General features: G+C 36.2%; 1 long non-coding RNA gene across 1 annotated transcript; it reads right to left on the bottom strand.

Moving 5' to 3' along the window:
- Positions 1–783: 783 nt before the first annotated feature.
- Positions 784–20,012, bottom strand: LOC137864855 (uncharacterized). The gene is made up of 3 exons (XR_011101658.1): positions 19,830–20,012; positions 1,555–1,655; positions 784–1,471 (listed from the first exon to the last, which is right to left on the bottom strand). It is a non-coding gene; the product is annotated as an uncharacterized lncRNA (long non-coding RNA).
- Between the last annotated feature and the right edge of the window lie 1,955 nt (positions 20,013–21,967).

The raw sequence follows: 21,967 nt of genomic DNA, 5'->3' as shown, positions 1-21,967 counted from the left end.
TTTAAGTTCGGTTATTACTTTTTTCCTATACTCAGTTCTTTACACCAAGGAGCTTCAGTATGGTCCTCCCAAGGTGTTGTGGTTTAACCCAGCTGGCAGCCGAGCACCACACAGCCGTTCGTTCACCCTCCCAGCAAGTATGCTCCCAGCAGCATATTTCTGTATACAAACAGCATACCGAACAATAAAGTCAAGATTTCTCAATTTTTCTCCCAATTTTGCCTTTGATTTGCAAAGTAATAAGAACAGCGTGCTGGGAAGTTTACTGACCTAAATCTGTTGATACTTGCCAGCTTTTTTGAGTGTCTTCACTCATGGCAACCCATACTTACAAACTGACATATTGCTCTAAATGACAATAAAAGATGATACTGATACATCATCAGAACAAATTTAAACTCGTAATTAAAGTGAACAAAGTTGAACAAATATGAAGCTATGTAAGCCTGGTGAAGGGAAAAGGAAAATGCTGAAACAGGCAGGGAGAGGATAGAAAAATACACGTGAAAGAATTCCAAGTTTCAAGAAGACCACAAATTTATTCACTTACTAAACAGTGTTATCTCACTCTTGCAATTGTAAATTAGAGAAATACTGTCTTAAGAAAATAAGCTACAGGTTACTACTGATGCTAAATCAAATCATCCTGTATATCTTTTATAGCCTTTCTTCCTGAAAAGTCCTAAAATATTTATTTAGGATGATGTCTAATTTGTTTTTGGTCTTTCATTCTATGTTACGTAGAGTATTGGAGCCTTAGTAAGCAAGGAGGAAGCACAGCAGTTACAAGAAAATGTATGGATTTTTAATATATAATTTATATACATCAGGATAAGAAAGGCAAATGTATGCAATTCACATGTTTGGTTAAAAAACAAATATGCAAAAATGCTTAAAATATTTATGCTGGCCCACTCTGTTTGAAAGCACTTTGGTGAGAAGCAATTTTCATGAGGCAAGTGGAAGTAGCATTTATCTACAATATTTCAAACCACAGTCACTTTAAATCCCATGTTTCTCTATTCATTACACCACTAAGTAGAGAAGTCATGCTGCTAAAATATTAGATAGTTCTTTTAGAGCAGTATCATTACATAACCATTTTGAAATAACTTTATTTTTTCCAAAGTGAAATAGAAACAAATATGTATTACCTTGACTTTTAGGAGGTAGCTTGGGCAAGTCAGACCCAACTGTGCTATGCACATTTGGTGTAGGGAAAAGGGTAGAGTAGGCCCAGGTGAGACCACACATTATGACAGAAATACAAATTCCATAGCTCCAATCCCAATCTGGGAATTTCACGTGCTTATTGAAAAAAACAGAAACATCTTCTGAGTCCTATTCCAAGAGGTTTTTATGCCTCAACAGTCTACAGAAGCAGCAGCTGTTCCAAAGCCCAGAAGTCAATGCCCATGATGGTCAGTCACAGGGAGTCAACATGACATGTTTGTCCCCAAATCATTCTGACCTGTTTTAAAAATAAACAACTCGATTTCATTTTCCAATACTTTTCCAACTGGGATAAGATGTCTGATTTTCTATTGCCATTACCTTCATAAGAGTTAGTTGCAGTAGCTCAGTCCCTACAGTACTGTTCCTGATATTCATGCAGGAAAATGCCCAGAGTTGCTTCAGCAGCAATTAACAATTACCTTTAAATACAAATCAGAGAATCACAGAATGGTTTGGATTGGAAGGGACCTTTGAAGTTCATCTAGTTTTGACCTCCCTGAATAGCAAAGTAGTATTTCCTATGTTTGAGCAGAAAAAGATGTTGCAGCTGTAATTTGTATTTATACTACATCATATAGCACTGACAGTGCTGTGATGGTACAATGCAGCACTGATTTTCTATTTCATTTTAGAAACAGGAGTCTGAGAGATCTGGTGCCTTATTATAGCTTCAATAGACAGAAACTAAAAGACATACAACTATCTAAAACCCTACCTAAAACCTCTAGGGAAGGGGCATATGAGGATCATCAAGTCCAACTCCTACTTGTCCTATTTTTATTATTATTATTTTTGTTTGTTTGTTTCCCACGGAACCTATATTTTACAGCCAAAGTGCATGCAAATATGGAATGATACACTCCTAGAGCTCTGGATGACTGCAGAACTGATATGCAAAAAACGACACGCACATTTATGGCAGTAATCTAGGAACACATGCACCTACCCACAGAGACAATCTTACCTTACACTACATAAGCCAGATAGCTGGAACTGCTCAAACATCCTAATTATTATTTACATCAGTTCAGGTAAAAGAGACCAAACAAACACATGAATATATATATATTTTTTAAATACACCAAAGGAAAATGATCCAGAAGAGTCTAGAAAAGAAATCCATTAAATGGACCTGTACATTTACAACGTTCATGAGTTTCTAAGCCTGAGTAAATAAGGCAACAATAAATAAATGGAAGCAACTCAGAAAGCTATCTGCAAACATCAACATTTCAGGAAGAATTTAGATTTACCCATTCCTTGTTTCTCAGTTCAGGAAATTGAAACTGTTTGAAAACCTCCTCTTCCATAATGGGATAGAACAACACTTTGCTTCCAGAGAAAGGAAAAATAAGACCAAACACGATATAAGCATACAAAAATGAACGATTCAGAATAGGTCTCTCTACGCTCCTATATAGAGTAGCCAAAGTACTAGTTACCATTTTCTAAAAAGAAAGATCTATCATTGATTCTAGTGATATCTGATATGGGGTAGGCACACTACTGCTTGGCCATATCTAGAGGAGGGGTTTAATTATATCCAAAATTTAAGTCCTGATTCCACCGCATTTATATTGAAAATTGTATACTGTTGTGCTGTTGGTCATTTTTAAGTTAAACTATCAGCCCTTACTTTACTGAATATCTAGAGAACATAATTTCACTGAAAATTACCTATGATTTTCTTTTCTTCATAGGCATTTTAAAGTAGTATTATTTAAGTTGCACATCCAGTGATTTACTGGTATTGTAGAAAGGGCACCTCTATGTAATTGCATCAAATTGGCTGATGACACATTTATTGATAAGATAGATGTAGATAATTTCTGTGCATTCAATAATCTGTGTTGGCTATTATTGCACCTATAGCATGGAATTGTTATTAGAAGAACAGATTCAGTCCACAATTGTTTAATAGCAGATGAAAATTACATAGCTGAAGGCAAAAATCACAAAGCAGACATGACAAAATGAGACACCCTCCTCCTCCCCCCCCCCCCCCCCCTTTCTTAATATGCATTTTTAAAAATAATTTTCTGGAAGAATACATTGGCAGCAGCCATTTACTGTATCTGTTCATTTGGGAAGCAGCTTCCCAGTCTGAAGGATCAAATTTGACACAATTCATCAGACAGTAACAGTGAAATCAAAAAGACAGTAACTGGAAAATGTAATCCTCCCCTGAAATTTTCTTCATCTCACCATCTGCTACCATTCCATTATGTCCCACCGGAGACTCCCTGTCTTGCAACTCGTCCTCTGGGTAGACGTGCTGCAAACCTAACAGGCAGGACTGAGAGTTTTGCTGAATGCCTCCACCACAAGGTTTTAGGTGATACAAAACTAGGCCTGCATGTTACTCTCTGACGGAGGAGAAAAGCAAACCAAGTAAAAAAATACACAGAACCAAACACTGGTGCACTGCACTGGTGCAGAGCTTGCTCTTAGGTAAAACACCAGCTCTTCCCTTCAAGGATTGAGCCACCACAAAGGCAAATTTGCGAGCATTTTACTGCACACGTTACTTCCTTGAAATATACTTGAATATAAGCATTCCTTCCTGCTGTCATTACTGGTTAGCTGCAGTGTTGGTGCGTAAGTTGGTTGTACAACATAACTACTTTGACACAAACATCTTTCCTTAAAAAATGCCTTCTGAGCCAACTCCAAAGGCTAACACCCAAGCAGTGCTTTTTTCTGTCTCACAATTTGAGTAAACAAAATGGTGAAATTCTATATTCAAAAGATACACAATCCCTAAGCACAAAGAGGCTATGGGCATGCTGAGACTGTATGGAGAACTGGAGGGTGAACGCCAGCAGCCCACCCAGCTGCTCTTTCACTCCCCTCCTCAGCAGGATGGGGGAGAAAACACGATGGGAAAAACTGGGTTGAGATACGGACAGGGAGATGGCTCTACAAGCAAACTAAAACCACCTTCCTGCCAGCCCTCTTCTTCCCAGGCTCAACATTAATGTGCAAGGCATGTAATATGCTCACAGACCTGAGAGCCTGAAAAAAAAAAGATCTATTTCTCTAGTAATTTGTTCTTAGTTTTCTAAAATTCCAAGTGCGTGCTCTTTAAACACTATGTATAAATGAACACTTCTGCTTCCAAAGAAAGCCTTTACAGCAATAAAAGAACAATAAAAGCAACCACTTTTTAACGTTCCTCTGAGCATCAGCTCCAGTTGACTTCATTGTCCTGAAAAACTGATTCCTAAATCCCCCACCCATTCACTCAAAACACCTTAAACTAGGAGCAGCTAACCCGAGTCATTTCAGGGGGAGAACAAACGGCAATACCTAAACAATCCTTGGTTGGTACATTCAGAGATTATTCAAATTATCAGGTAACGTGTCCTACCTAAAAATTCAAAGGAGTTTTAGCCCAATTTAGGTATTTTTAGAACAAAGGAGTTTACCTATCTGTGCTCCTCCTTAACTTTTAAGATGTGTCAAGATGTGTTTAAGATGTGTTATTTTTTGTGTGTTGAAATTCAGGTGGTCTCTTCCTAAAATGCCCGAACATCCAAACACTTAAATGCTTGCACCTGATTTTTATAAAAGGTCATGTTGATTTTTCACAATGAAAATTTCATACCTACCTACTTAGCAAAATCAGAAAATATTCAGAAAGAAAACAAAGTATGCTTAATGATTTACTGTTGATTTGCTGTCCCAGACAGGTAAACTAAACCACAGAAAAAAATAGTTCTTTACAACGGAAGTCAAGGATCATACTACATAACAACAGGACACTCCCAAAAGCTTTAAAAATCCTTTTGAATACTTTTTGCTAAGACTCATTTCAGTTCCTTCAAGTCTAGAAGCCTCCTGGGACTTTGGGCCAAAGTGTAGGGTCAGAGGGAGCTAACACCAAAATAAATGCAGGTTTGTGTCAGCAGAGACCATGATTCCTTGTGGCATAGATATGAATACATCTCTGAAAATATACCACCTTAGGTCTGAAAGATTACAAGATCTATTATTGCAATGCATGCTGTCAGGGGATTTGAAATTTAATAATTTATAACTTTTTTAATAACTGTTTTAGAAGGAGAGTTCTGGGACCACATCACCAGCTTATGTAAATTTCTGTTTTAATGAGCCCCACCTGTCCTGAGAAGGTCAGGGATGTACCTGACAGATACTACACTTTTCTGTTCTTTATTTGTTAAATATCTTGTATATTCTACTAAAGATTACAAGACTATTCAAAACATTAGATTATGACTGGAAAACACCATCATTTTCAGTAATTTTTTTCAGGTGTATTACCTCTGCTACAGCTGCCAATAACTAGCTTTTAGTCAGCTGTTTATGCCAGTCACCAGAAAGGCACCTGTGATCTCAGCAGTCAAAAATTCTGTCCTATCAATATTTATAGCTCAGTAAATGGCAGGTGACCTGCACCAGATCAGTGCATGACACCAATGTTCAGTGTCCCAGTTCTCAATTTTAGAAAAGACTCTTTTACAACATCTTTCATACTTGCAATAATAAAATACAAAGCCCATCAACCTCACTCATTTTTCCCTGTGAATTTCACCTTTGCTCCAATGCCTTGCAATGCCCACCCCAGTTAACAAAACTTAGTTTTATTTAGATCATCAGCTTTGCGAGGTAAAAACAGGTTTCTGGACTGATTTTATAGAGCAGCTAATATGCATGCTTAATGCAATACTGTGGCTACTAGGAATTGTCACTAATGATGAAAGTAAAAGCAGTAATAATGATGTGTGTGAATTATCAATTGAAAATCAGCATGTCAAGCAATTATTTCAAAATATAACATCGGTGCATTATTTTCTAAGAAACCTCAAAATGTGTGTCTTGGTTAAACAAAGAGACAAATTCAACTCCAACTAAGCATGAAATATTCTGTAATGTTTTCAATATGAGGTTACATACCAAGGTTGCTCATTAGAGTAAATAAGTAGGTAATAAATAAAAAATGAGTGAGAGAAATGTTCAAGGCATCAATGTAAGCTCAGCAGAGCTTCTGTTTTTCTTCAATAATCACTTTGTTGAACCTTTCTGGACTTCTGAACGCTAGAAGACCACTTCTTCCCCTTGTCAGTAATGTTGCAACTGTGATGGGTCAGGTGAGACTGCAGAAGCTGTCTGGAGGTGTCCCCAGCTGAGCAGGAAGGCTGCTGGCTGCTTCGCTCCATGGGCTGTGGGAGCACTGGGCTTCGCTGACAAACTCAGCTTTGATTCGTGGTTTAGCGAAAACCACTTCATGCATTATAGAGTGAGAACTTATTATTCTATTTGATTTTAAAAAAAGCTGCACTCGACTGGTTTAAGTACAACTGCATGGAAACTAATGACAGGGAATCTGGAGTGGAAAAAATCTTTTCCTTTACCATGCCTGCAAGTTGGGCTTTGCCCTTTGTTTCTTAAAGATCATTACAGAACAGAATTAACAGTATTTCTAGGATATATACACATTCATGTGTAGCTGTCCATTAGGCAGCATCAGAATCATTCTTTGCTTATCTGTTTTGTTGTAAAATAAAAATATGAGGAAAATATATACAAAGTATTTACGAGTACATTGTTTCCCTCTGAATGCACTCATTTTGATGATATTCAGCATCATTAACCATAGGGTTTGCTTCCATTTCTGTTTCTTTCTGTGAAAAGAGCTTTCTCATCAGCAGTGTTTGCACTTCTACAGATTTAAGCCCTCCCACTGGTGGGTCTTTGTACAAGTTAGACTCAATGAGAAAATCTAAATTACAGAAATATGCACATAAATATGCATTTCTTTAGGTTGTTCTCATTTCCTCCACTTTCAAAAAAAGCCTGTGTACTATAGTCAGTGGATTAAGGAATGGTCAGAGCAAGAAGCATGGAAAGATACCAGCTATCGTTCACTAATGCAGTGACCTTGTTTCTTGTAGTGAAAAGGACTCGAGACATTTTTTCTTAAAGAGTGGCCAGGCACTGGGACGGCCAGCCCAGGAAGGTGGTGGAGTCATCATTCCTGGTGGTGTTCAAGGAAAGGTTAGACAAGGTGCTATTAGATATGATTTAATAGCTTAGTGGGTAGTTTTGGTGATAGGTTGGATTAGATGATCTTGTAGGTCCTGTCCAACCTTGTGTTTCTATGATTCTATGTTACATTGTTCTACCAGAAATAAGTGTCTGCTGACTAATTGAAGCTATAAAAATAATAGAAACTATAAAAAAATAGAACCATAATAAAATATAAAAATAATAGACCTATATATAATTATTATTTTTTTCTATAGTTTTAACTAGCATGGATATTAAATTACGTTTCAGAAGATAAAGAATTCAGCATTAAAATTATACTTATCATCCTCTGTGTAACGTTGCATATCATAGCATTTCTCTAGGTCATTCCTACTAGCTAGTGACAGCAACTCAGTCTTGAGCTCCCTAGTCTATGAGTATGGCAATTTTGAGATGCTGCTTTAGCAGGTTACTACGGAAAGTGGGCAGAGGAAGATTAGTTAGAAATGTAGGGCTGAATTAAACATCACTTTTCAAAGGACATACTGTCCTGTTTTTGCAGGGGTATCAGTAGGCTTCTGTTGCCCTGTCTCAGCAGTAGTAAGTTCTGAAAGCACAACTTGCAGTTGTAATAAAACATGTACCTGTGCACCTGCAATTAAACCTTGCTTCATAGAATACCCAACTCCGTGAGAGAAGCCAGCACTGTGGTTTGGGATTGATTTCATGGACATGGAATGCAGATACAGTGATTACTACAGTATTCTTGGATAGATCTCTTTCAAATTTCGTTTTTGTGCGCATAGTATTTCAAATTCCTAGTGTCTTTTTCTCAAATGTGAAGGAAGAGCTACTAAGATAAAACATTTGTGAAAGGGACCTTTAAACCAGTTGGGCAACCAGATGACCTTTTTCATGGTATCTGTACTGAGACGTTAACATGTAAGTTATTTTTTTGGCATTGAATGTTTCAGCAAATTGCAGAAGATAGAAAATAATTCATTCTATTTACATTAATGTATATACAACAAAACATTTATTACTGACTCATTAGCTATTATCAGTGGAAGAGTTTTCAGACAAATTTTGCCCACAAAACTCTGGAAATGCTTAGAGCAATAGCTGCCTTTATTTATGAACAGCAACAATGATTCCCAATATAGATGGTTTCTTTTTAAATAAATCTGTATAAATAATAAATTTATAAATATATAATATTTATAATATATAAATAAATGTGAGTGTTTTTTCTACTCTTTTGATACTGGAATAAGGTGTCTGATAACTTGCTCTATTTGAGCATTCAAGGTCTCCAGCATGATTTTGGAGATTTGGTGCAATCCCCTTTTAATTAATCACTTTAAAAGTTCAGTGAGACTGAACAGCAAGATTGAAAGAGTGAAAGTTTTAAAATGAAATGACAATTATTCATGGGTCATCCTTTCTCAGATTTCATTTAATAAAAGACACAGTAAAATCACACACTGTAAGGTACCTCTTTTTTTATAATTTAAAAAATTAGATTAAAAAGTTAAATTATTAAGAGTCATTAAGAGACTAATCTTGAGATTCCTCCAGTTTTCTTAATCAGGCACATTTCATTCTGGCAGTGGTAGCTGTCTAGTAAGACTCATTTAGTCAAGCAGTTAAATACCTGTTTAAGTATATCAGGGTGGCAGTATAGCATTGAAAGTACATGTGTGCAGAACTGGAGTGCATTGGTAAATTGTGTCTACAGCATTATAATGTTAAGGAAGTATCAATACTATCATTAAGCTGATAATGTAATTTGAGCTGAATACATTAGGAAATTCCACTCTGATTTGGTATCTGTTTTTATGCAGGTTACCTTAAATCCTTCCTATGATACTGCAACAAATGAAATTTTAACTATGTACTGATCAAATATAGTCTTTACTTCTATCTGTTTTAAGATATACAAAGCATAATTTATCACTTCTTTCACAAAAAATGCACTGTAGCCTTCTGTCTCTTCTTCCATATCAGATGAGAGGATAAAGCAGAAAACATTACCTGGCTGAATATGGCAGAAACCACAAATTTGTATTTGATTTTCATAGCTTTGTGAGTGAGGAAAAAAAGAGTTGAGAATACTGACCAAGCTGTAAATGATTGAGCCTGCAACTCAGGAAGTCATTGGTAAAATTCCTTCCCTTAAATAAAGCAGAAACAGCACTCTAGCTGTTCTATAGCATAACCCTCCTCACTGCTTCATGAAGACTGGTTTGTTATTTTCATTTTATACTTAAACTTTTGTATCAAATACATTCACTTCCATCCTTTAACACACTAAAGCTCAACCTATGAATTTACGAAGAATTACTGAACAATAAGCAACATTTCTTAAGTAATCAGAAATATTTATTCATATTTAGCTCCAGGATGGAGTCTGAAACAGAACAGAGCGTACACCAATCAAAGACCTGATGAAGAAAAACAGAAAGGGGGTCCTGGCTATGCACAAGTTCAAGTCAGAGCTGAAACCCAAAACTACAGTTATAAACAGGATTAAACTGCATTACTGCTAATGTGGCTCAAAAGCACACTTGAAAATTCGTCATGGTCACTAAATGACATACAAAATAGTCAGTGGTTTACCTTCTGCTGAGATATGAGTAGAAATCACAAATATTCATCATTAAGCCTTCCTATGTACCACATAATCAAACTGAAACAGAAGCACACAATCGTTACAGCCATGATAAGGAAAACGATGCAACAAATGCCACAAGTACATGAATAACCTACTAGATACAGTACTAGGGCAAAGAACAAACTTTGCAAACTTTCTTTGCGTTCAGCATCTCAGATCTGACTTTCTCTGGGGCTTGGACATTTTTGAAAGAATTCCATTAAAACAAGATTACAGAGTTCTTATAATGACAGCTTCAAAGCAATTCTGAACTTTGTCATCCACGACTCAAGTTATACATATAAATAAGAAAATACCTACTTTATCTGCCTGTAGTCTACCTTAATGGAATGCAGGAATCTAAGTAAACCAGTTCATCTTTTTAGGTAAGAAACTTTTCAAATCGCTCATCTCTCTACTGTTTCTCTGAGGGTAATAGAAATCTGCTCTTTCTTTTAGAGCCTCACTTAAGCTGTTAAGCATTCAAGCTGCTGTTTGGTTGGTTGCGTTGTGTTGTTCTGCTCTGCTTTTTAACCTACTTAGTAGTTTGTAGAACAGAGGTTGAACTAAACCAAAATATTTTTGCTCTTTGCACTGTATTTGCGACCTTTCTAGTATCTAATGCGTAATCTATATTAGGGAGGTAAAAAGAAGGTTTGGATATACAAGCTAAGTGCTCATGAACTCTTCTGTTCAGGGGTGAAGGGGTGACTTTACCCTCCCTCCTCCTCCCCATCTCCTGCTGGGATCTCTGCATGTGCTGCATAGATAAGCACAAGCACATCTTGCCATTGTCATTCCCCATAGACACTAGAGCACAGAAGTTTCTGCATCAGCAGCCCAGGATCATAATGGGCTGCAAGGTAAATTGAAAGCTGTTCATTTCCCTTTAAACTGCTGTGTTGGGGTCCTGATGTGCTTCACAAACAATTAAATTTAAAACATCTCCGGGAGATTTTGCTCTCTTCCAGAAATGAGTTAGTAAGAATTTTCAATGACTTGTTATAAGTCTTAGCCAGAGCTGGCAGAGCCAAATCACTCTCTGCTGTGTTTAACTCAACATAGTACGGTCTCTGAAGCCCTTTCCCCATATTTTCCACTTGTTGTCCAACATCTGAACTTTAGGTGGACCCTCCAATTTTGGTACATTTCACTCCCTATATAATGAGATCAATTACCATCATCTCCGTTTCTGTTACGGTAATAGAAAATGAAGTCTGTGACTGTTGTATATTTATATATAATATACTTACTGCCTCAATCTTCAGAGCTGTACAGAGATTCAAACAAACAAAAAAAATCACGTCCCATTACACAGATATATGGATGTTTAATATACAATCCTCAAACCACCTGGATACTGGCATGCAGCAAAGGAGAAATAATTACACTTAGAAGAAAAGTTGCAGAGAAATATTGCCCTATTCTGTACTACAAATTCAACACTAATAAATAGTGAACAGTATCACACAAGTAGAGCTGTGTGCAGGAAAAAGTATTTTAAGATCCATATGAATTACTTTCAGCTGCTATCCTAGATGCCCACTTTCATTAAAAAAAAAAAAAAAAATTTGAATAGTTAATACATTGTGGAGAGAATCTCAAGCCATTCTACAAACTGAAAAGATATATATTTATTATGAAATATTCATTTAGCTCTGCACACAACTCTTTTCCTTAACCCAAGGGGATTTACTCTTTTTAGGTGATTATCTTCTACCGTAGCTCTGCTGTACTATAGCCTAAGTGAAACCATGTTTATAACTATAGATTGGTTTCCAGGAGTAGCTGTACTACAGCCATGATGTACTTAAAGAAACAAAACAGGGCAGGTGTTGGGACTACAGTATTCCACTACAGCTGAGCTGACTGCCATTACCTGAGATCTGAAGATGAATTGCACCCTACATCCTCTTACTGAGAAGGTATTTTGAGTGAGGCACTGCCTTCAAGGCAATTGAGATACAGCACGATTTCATTCTGTAAATACAGGAAAGACCTTGTTATTTTGCCCTTCAGAGCACTTTTGTGTATGGATGAAATATGCTCTGCAAGCCTGTCAGAAAGCTTATATTCTTATGTGCCCTCCCCTCCTTTTTTTTTTTTTTTTTTTTTTAAAAATCTGCTGGGCAGTGCAGAAATCTTGCAATGTAATAATTGTTCCTTACAATACAAATTAGCATTCTCTGTTTTTAAGACAAAAATCGGACAAGATCATAACATCTGTTTATTGATGCAGTAGTAAGCAGTTACTGCATAGAAATATACAGGTTGAGAATAAACAACTTATGAATATTTGTTGTTTCATTTTTCTTAACATTACAGATTACGTGTACTGCCATACTTTAATTGTCTCCCTTTCCCACAGCAGACCCTTGCCCCCCCTTCCCTTTCTTTAAATTAACTGCTTCTACCATTGAATGGAGAAGCAACTCTTCTCCAGAAATCTATGTAACAAAGAAATCCTAGAAATTCTACTGAATGCAGAAAAATAACCATACAATGATATAGAAGCAGCCATAAAATTCATACATCAAAGTCAAGAGAAATCTTTGTATTCCACTGGTAATGCTTACAAGGTAAGGTGGCATGCAGATTTCTTATTTAATAAATTCCCACAGAAAATTAGTTTTTCACAGTGGGAAGAATTTCAAGGCTCACCGCAATGAACAGGCAGGATCTAATCACTGTTCAGGCTTTGTAGATACACCAGAGCTTGCAGATATTTGAATGATCCAATTATTCTGTTGAGACACAATCACCTTACCTGCATACTAATCAAGTAATATGCAACATGAAACAATTCTGTTTTTTCTGGAAACTCTAGACTTATAAGGCTCCCTGGTTGACCTTCTGTCAATTACATTAATTTCAATTCTATTAGCTCATCTTTTGCCCAAAGGTGACACATGCACAGATCTATAGGGAAAACTGCCTATGTCAACTTTCTGCTCTACACAATGCAGAATAGTTGCTCAGCGATGTGAATACAAGGTATGAGTTGTAAAGCTGGCTTACAGTTGCACATTAAATAGCAATGAATTTTTCAGACAAGAAACCTCTTCAGAAACTGTATAGTTACATTCCATTAAAAAGAAAAAAAAAATCTGTTTACTAAACAAAACACAATCCATTATTCAATTTCATACTTGGTGAATGGCAAATAAATAAGGATGGACATAGGCACAAGAGCATTTGTGCTATACCAGTATTTAGAGTGAGTATGGATTGTTGGGTTTCCCTTTTCTGAGTCCTCTACATGAGGTAGTTTTCTCATGTTCCATTCTTATTCTTTGTGATTGTAAATTCAGATTTTGGTAAGCACACTGACATGAATTCTTTACTGACAGGATTCTGCATTACAGCCAGTAGACAGATTTTTAATATTATATTTTCCAGCTGTGTTTCATTACAGAAAAAAAAAAGTTTATTGCAGAGGTTTTTTTAACAGCTTTCTCCTCAAAATAACATCTTATGGAAGCCTTTTAAATATTTGTCTATTTCTGATAGTCATCTGTCATATTATTGTCTGGGATGGAGTTAATTTCCTTCCTATGGGCTCGCACTTTTACCTCTCTGATTCTCTACCCCCATCCCACTTCGGCTGCTTGGTGCTGAGACACCTGCAGGGTTAAAACACGACAACTCAGCTTGTAAAAGTCACCACCATTTTGTCATAATATTTCTGATGCGCCAAACCCTAGTAAACTAAGCAAATTTATGATTTTTTTTTTAGGCCTAACTAGTCTAGAGAAATGATACTCAATTCCTTTTTATTATTATTATTATTTTTATTCCAGCTGTAACATTATTTACATCAAGTGCCTGCTCTTTTTAAAACTGTATGACCGTATGCAATGCTGCATGTAAGGAGGGAGAGGTGAATTACAAAGGACTTTTAAGTATCAAAAGGTACGTTATGTCAAGCCATTAATCTTGGAGCTCATCATTTACCAAAGTGACAGAATTAGTAGCTTGAGATGATGTGGTACAAACACATAACCAACACTATGAGTTGGAAATATTACTCGTGATTAACAAGACTTCCTGTATTGTGCTTGTGACTTTACAGAAAACCTTCTGGTTTCTCTTTAAGCTCTCTCTTAGATTGTCATTACCATTTTAACCTCTCCCACGTGCAAGGGCAGCTGGACAGGCCAACAGTACTGCCCCTTTATGAAGTACATGTGCGATGCCTCGAGTGACCCTCACAAACTCCCTCACCAGGCCCACTCCCACACCTCTGGAATTCCTAACTTCTGACAGTGTGGAGCTGGGGAAACTCATCTTTATTACCTGCAGAGCTTCAACTCAAGCACTAGACAAGGCACTGGCATTTTCTTGAGTCTGTAATTACCGTAGCAGTAGTTGTTTTAAATACTCTAAAGCTCTTAAGGAGAATTTTGCTTCATTAAATGAGAGGTAAAAGACAGATGTTATGTTTCTATTTCATTTTTCATATAAGGTGCTTGTTCAAGGTAGTAAGGAAATAACTTCTCAAGAACAATAATGAGGTGCATTTCTATTCCTTTTTGTACTGCAAGCATCTTACAAGGAATAAAAAGAAAGAATCGTATAGATTCTCTGGAAGAATAGACTTTGTAAAATAATAAGATAGAAGGAGCACAGAAGGAGAACAGAAGAATAAGATGCATGCGCTGTCTTAGCAACAAAAGCACGCTTTATTTATTTTTCAAGGCCATTAATAATGTGATTATCCCCATGATAATTTTCTCCAAAAAGAACAGGAAAAAAAATAACAAATGGGGTAAAGTGTTGAAATACTGTGTATTTCATGAATATAAGTTCCTTTTCTAAAAATGAGAAAGTCTGGTAAAAGCTATATCAGTGTTTCTGCACCTGCATTCTACCATTTAAATAACTAAAACAAAACAGAATAAAAGGGAAGAATTCTACCACCTCCTTGCATTACACTGCTTATTACAACATACACAGATTTCTTACAGAACTAAAGATAGTTCCAAATTTTATAACCATTATTATGAAATACAAAATAAATTTGTTTCCTCTATAAGATTCATTGATAAGTTTCGGCATTTCTAATTGTGGTGGCTGTTGTACTAAATACTAGCTGGACAAACTATATTCTTAAAGTATCGTATGTCTCTCAGAACAATCTACACAAATCTAGATATTGAGTATCTAAAAAGAGAGGAGTCAGTTTTATGTATTTTTTCGATTTGTCTGAATAACCCCTTCCTTAAAATACCTACTGAACGCTACATCCTGCTTACCACTTTCCAACAATTTTTATGGCACAATGTACTTCACATTAAACATGTGGCCTAGAAGAAGGGAAAAAAAAAAAAAAAAAGAGTCCTTTGTGGGGGGCATTGACTCAGCTACCTTACTGTCACCTTATAAAGCAAATAACTGTTCACTGGTCAAAGAAGTTACAGAGCCTAGTCTACTTAATATCTCAATTTCTAGGAATTATTCTTTCACATGGACTAAAGTTAAGTTTGGACCATTACAGTCAACAGAATCATGACAGGAGAACTAATTAAGCATCATCACGGATGAAAACAAAAGCTGTTTCCTTCACTGTGGTAGGACAATTAGCTATTCTATGCTAAAATAGTATTTCTAATATTTCTATAGCAACAGAAATCAGTTGATGACATAACTTAAAATTACATATTAATATAGAGAGAAATCAAGTGAAATTCTACACCTTGATCTGTGACTTCATAAACTGAAGTAAAACTACTTCCCACATCCTAACCCCAAATTTTCCAGCGAGTATTAAGTACTCAACAGTAACCTCAGTGACACCTCAAAAACCATGTTAAATAACTCTAGCTATAAGTATGATAGAACATAGAGAAGGGACAATTAAAGCATGTATGGACAAATCCATGTAGCAAAAGTAACAAATAAATATTAATTTATTTTTACCTCACAAAAGAGACTGGAGATACTCCTAAGAAGGACAGTGTAATTTTCATAAGTATAGAGAATTAATATTAATACAGATTTGTGAAATATTTTTGATGTGATATCTTGGGCTCTATTTGAATTATTCACAAAAGGTTTCACTGGACATTTCATGTTAGTTAAAACTAACTTTAAAATAGACAATACTGAAGCAAAGGTTGTACTGTGAATTTTTAATTTAATTCACAATGTTTATAGATTGCTCGATCATCTCTTCTGGTCTGAGTGTAGCAAATAGATATTGTTTATCATAATCATAGAGATTGTTTTGCCTCTCCTCTCCCCCCCCCCCCTTTTTTTTTTTTTTTTTTTTTTTTTAAGAAGTCCGTCAAGTATTTTATGTCCACAGAAAGAAATGTGTATGACCCTCTGTGGGTATATCATCAAATATCCCAGATCTTTCAGGTTAGCCACACAGACTGTCTAGGCCATAATATTCTGGAAAATGCAGACAACTGAATACATGCTGTAATCATATCTCCTCTGGTCCTGAGTTGTTTCCACTGGGAAAGCAATTGCATTAACTGGTAACTTGTTCCATCTGTAGAGTCTTTTCAGTTTCTATAAGCAATTATTTTTGAAACAGTCACCGCACAATAACATGAATTACCAGAATAAAAATACTGATCCTTTTCCAGGCTTGAGCAAACACTTAGTGGCTTAAGCATCAATGTCTGATGCATCCATACTCTGCAGCCCTAAACTGCAGATTGGTTTAAATAAATTAAAAAAAAAAAAAAGCCATATAATGCACTATAACACTGCAAATAATTTTATTATTATTACTTGCTTGCTGAAATAAACATCAGAGACAATGTTTTGTTCTTTTCTTTCTTATTTTAATTTCACCCCCTCAGTCGCCCTGAAATTGCATTACATGGGGAAATAAATATATATTTTAAGAAACTTGCACAATTTTTATTTCTGTGAATGCAATAGCTACTGCTATTTCTCCCAATAGCTGCTTAAAACTGATATTTTCGGTCTGAATATTGATGTACATTTACAGGCTGTGTCACCCATACCAACAAGCGCTTGAGTGGCCTGAAACAGTGACTGAGGCTTTTAACCCTGGAGAAAAACACATTCACAATGGATAACACAGTCCTAATGTGGACTCTTGGGTGAATATTTCTTGATGAAAAGGAAGACAATAACTTTACAAATGTTTTCTGAATAATAATTCAAATCTTTTTAAGTCACCATAGAGAAAACTTGCCATAGATACCTGTGAAATATCTCCAAGTCATCAGTTTTCAACCACATAAATGGAACCTTGTTCTGAATCACTGATTTACCCAGCTGATACCAGGGAAATTTTAAAGATGAGGGTAAAAATGACAACCGGCTGGCTTGTTTAAGTTTTCTGATTTATGAGCTGATTCCCTCCAACGCTGTCTTCCCCTCCTCCGGAAAGCTAAGGGAAGAGAACTCTAGGAAAGTCACTCTTCAGGGACTCTACAGGGCCAGCCTATAGAGGCTAAGACCTAGAAAAGGAATTCTCATTCTCTAGATTTGTTATGGGGGGGGGGAGGAGTAAGACCTGGCTCAAATCCTGAATTTTGGTGTGATGAGACTAATAGCACAGTCATGTAGTCACAGACAGGCAAGCAACTAACAACTACCACCATTATTCCCCACCTACGACCTCACTGGACTTCAGCCTCACTGGACTTCACCTCCATTCCTGTAAGGCAGGCTCACGAACCAGCTGAGGAAACTTGTAGTCTCCTAAACCAGGAGGTGCCTGCGTGCTGGGCACAATGTGCAGTGGGAGCTCTTAACAACTTTGCAACTTTAACAACTTTGCCACTCAGCTGATGCCAGAACATGACTCACAGCTATGGAGGAAAACTCCACTGGCTTTTGGTTTTTCTACTTCATCTTTGCTCCTGCAATCCAGGCCACAGCATTAGGTGACAGCATGATTAAGAATTCTCCAAAAGAACAAGAGATAGTTGCAAACCCATTCACTGCTTGGAGAGTAGACCTCTTGCCAACAGTGGCGTACACGTGTGCCTATACATACAACATTAGGGGTGACCAGAGCCTTCCTCATCGGTGGAATAGAAGACAAGAGGAGTAACCTGCTAAACCTACTCATGACCTGAAAAGCTTTGCAGCCACTTGGGGGACTTCTTGATTTTCTGACTGCTTGCAGAGTTTCACTCTTTTATCCTACTAGGTGCCTGAGAGATTGTAAACCAGACCAATAATCTGAAGGAAAAATAACTCCAATGAAAAGCAATATTCTACAGGAAAAGCACTCCTGGATTTCTTATTTACTCCCCCAACCACATTCTCTTTCTTTTTTGGGACCACAATCTCCAGGGAGAACAATGCAGCAAGGATCATTCAACAGGAATAAAGCATTAAAACACCTCACTTCCTGATCTATTTTTATTCTCCAAATGAATTATCAAATGTTGAAGAAATACCACAAATTAGAATAGCAGACTATTTTTTTTAAGTAATTATTTCCATTTCATTCATTTCAAGTGCCATCATTAACCTGAGCATGTTGACACTTGCTTTTGCAAACTGCATGACTTTTAACCTGACAGTAGCCATCCAGATGCTGCTAAAACCTCTTTGCCTTCAGAAATGACAACCAAAGGGCCACTTAACACCAAGCACTCTGACCACATATTTAACTATGTTCTACTATACGCTAGCTGACAACCTTACAAGCACAGGAATATTTACCCATGAAGAACACCATCAAATTAAATTACTGTGCTAACAAAAGCAAAACAAAAAAAATATTTACAAAAATAAAAAGCAGTGAGGTTATCTAATTAAAATTATTCAGACTTACTTCATAAAAAAAAAAAAAAAAAAATTAAAGAATGCCACCATAGAGCTGTACCCAGTCCATGTGAATTTATTAGCTTTGAGCTTTAACCCCAGAACTGTCAGCAGTGATAGGAAAAATTATGTTCAAGGTTTTGTAGCACGAAGTGATTAAATGCATTTACAAAGTGAGGACATCAGTTCCCAACTTACCTAACATCAATTAAAGAAGGCCAAATTAAATCGATGTTCTAATTCCACAAAATTAATGGCAACTTTTTTTTTTAATAGATGTAACAACATTTCCCCAAGGTCCTGTAATAAATTCTTATCACAGCAACTCACGTTGAAAGTAAATAGGTACCTGTCCATGAAAATCCAATGTTTAAAGTCAGCTATGGGCACGATAACAATAAGGTTTCTAGTGGCTTTCTGTCCATGTTCTTGTTCTGGGTTTAATGTTTCAAAGATCTCTACTTTTAAACACTAGAAAAGCATGAAGGAAAAAAATCTTATTCATTATAGAAATATTCATTTTAAATCTTAGTTCATTTTAAATAGAGCATTCCACTAGACTCACGGGATGAAGAGCTAATTAAGGTCACTTGTAATTACTTTTAATCAGAATGCAATCATATATCTTCACTTAACAACATTTCATAAAAGGAAAAAGGGATTTATATATATACACACACACACACATATATATATATATAAATTTATTTATTTTTTTAAGAGTTTGGTGACATAATTCAAATACTTCAATTTTCCACATCATCAGTCCTGCCCAGGAACCTGTGGTTGCTGCCTGTCAGTCAGGAGGGCAGAACTAGAACACAAAGCAGATATGAGTGAAGAATTGAGAAGCACCTCAAAATTTTGCCATCAACTGGATATGGACATTATAATACAGCTGAATCCAAATTCTTCTAAAAATTCTTAAAAAAAAAATGCAGACAGGACCAGAAACTGTTGTGATTGTTTCTGAACACTTGGAACTATTTTAATACTGTTTGATTTTTTTTAAATATAAAAGAATATTTGTAGAAATATACGTAATTGTACCTTCCCTAAGAGCCCAGTTGCCATTAGGCTAGAATTATGAATTTTAAAACAGCACTAAACTGCATAAAAAAAAATGCATTAAAAAAAAATCTATATCCATAACTTCGAGAACAAATTTGGAGACTTCACCTACCTTACATCAGGTCACACAACACTATTAGAACTCCAGCAGACAAGCCCATAGTCCTGCTAACATGGGATTGCTGCAGTTATGTTTTACCCCTCGCAATTATTTGTGCAAACAAATCAGGTAAAAACACATTTCAAAATTCAGCTTGAACTCTGGGCTGAGAATTGGCACCTGAAGCTCAGTTGTATGAAAGGCTACACCTGTGCAATCCCTCCTGCTCACAGACTTATCATGGCTCTTGGTGATAAGGAATTAAATGCCAAATCATCTGTAGGAAAAGCAGCTCAATTACTATCTCATCTGGTTCCTAATCTTTCACATTCTCTTCACCATAAAGCACTTCTAATAATTAGAAGTGACACATTTGACTATTCCGTATATCTTCTTTAATTTGGTATTTGAAACATTCACTAAAGAACCATAAACATAACGGTCTTCTACCTTTCCTTCAGTTTTTGTAGCTTCTCTCCTAAAATACTGTCCCAAGCAGTACATAATAAATTCACCTGTATAACAAGGGAGGAAATACAAGTCAAAGACTTTAACATAGACATGAACAAATTAGTTTGCCTTTTTGGTTTGGCTTCCGGCTAATATTTGGCTAGGCCTTTATCTGCATATGATTCTCTTCTGAAAAGTAGACTTCAAAACTAACTTGCAAACAGCATTCATTTGGCTTCTTGCAAGTCAATGCAAGACATTAAAGCAAACATGAAAGGGAAAGCAAACATTTCAATATAGCAGTCCAAAGAAAGAGAAAGAAAAAAAAAAACAACAACAAAAAAAAAAAAACGCCTTACCAGTCTGTCTATTCACTGTTGCATCAAGCATTGCTTACAAGGGAAGTTGGGTTTTTAAAATAAACAACACCTTTCCAAATCCTCCTGGTGAGGGAAATAAATCCCCAAAACAAAATACTGCTTGGCTCTTTATCTCCTTCTTTGTGACTTTGCTTATGGAAAAGGTACAACCTCCTTGTTTCCCCCAAACAGGAGAATGCAGTAGTCTGTAACTTCTGCAACCAAAGGTTTGCTCAATGTGCTGATGGAAAACCGCATAGCTGCGGCACTTCAGGGACCTTTGGGTTCTCCAAACTATTCACACTTTGTTCAGAAACTTTTGTGAGAATACTTATTTTGCCCATTTCATTCACCATGTTAAGTAACAGTACACGGCTTAATTAAGAGCAAATATCCTCTCTAAAATCATGTTTATCACATAACATAGGTTTTAACAAAATCTCAGGTAGTCTAGTGACCCTTTAAAACACGGATCGCTCTTTCAGTGATTTGACAGGTGTATTTCTGTGTTTATCAAGTTCTGCCTTACTTCCAGTATCAGTGGACCTGCATCTTTTACCTATACAAAAGAAAAGTATATACCGAAAGTACTCATGTTTATGTACATGCATGCACCTAGAAACCATCACTATTACTTTAACCTCAGCTCACAGCCAACAAATGAGAAAACCTATCACATTTTATGTTTAACAGATCTTAGATGACTGAGAAACTGACCGAGACCAGAAAGGGATACATTGCAGTGCTTCTGTCTATTACATTAACTAAAGCATTAAGTTACACAACTATATAACTGCCAAAAAAATATTTTTGACCAGACTCTGCAGTCCCCAAGCCAACGGGACTTTTGCCTCCTTAACAATGAGTTGTGCTGGGATGGATTTAGCAATTTAGACTCTTTAAGCTTCTGCCACCTTCTACCTAAGATCAAACTCACTGCTCTTAAAAACTGGCTCCATTAAATTTTATGAAGCTCTGACAATTTACATAGTAGAGAACTTGCCCTGTGGTTTGTTTAAAGGTTATAAGCTTTGCCTCTGAAGACTGCAGTTCCAGGGAGAATTCAGCTAGTCTTTGATTTATACGGCTGCCTGTGTCAGCCAAAAGGTCGTTTCTTTAGACTATCAATTAAATAGAGCCATGCTAGAAAAGGCATTTTTATATCATGTTTTACATTGTACCTATGAAATTCCATCTTTTTCCCCCACTGTTATGAATGATTTTTGGTCAATATTGAGAAAAAAGATGAAAACTTTTTTTTTTTTTTTTTTAAATTATAGAATACAATGAAAAGAAAAGTCTTTATCTTGTCTACTTCCAGTAACAGAATTACCAGGGTAC

This window comes from Anas acuta, chromosome 15 (genome assembly GCF_963932015.1).
Source record: "Anas acuta chromosome 15, bAnaAcu1.1, whole genome shotgun sequence".
Classification (NCBI taxonomy): domain Eukaryota; kingdom Metazoa; phylum Chordata; class Aves; order Anseriformes; family Anatidae; genus Anas; species Anas acuta.
This window is presented reverse-complemented; position numbering and strand designations above follow the sequence as displayed.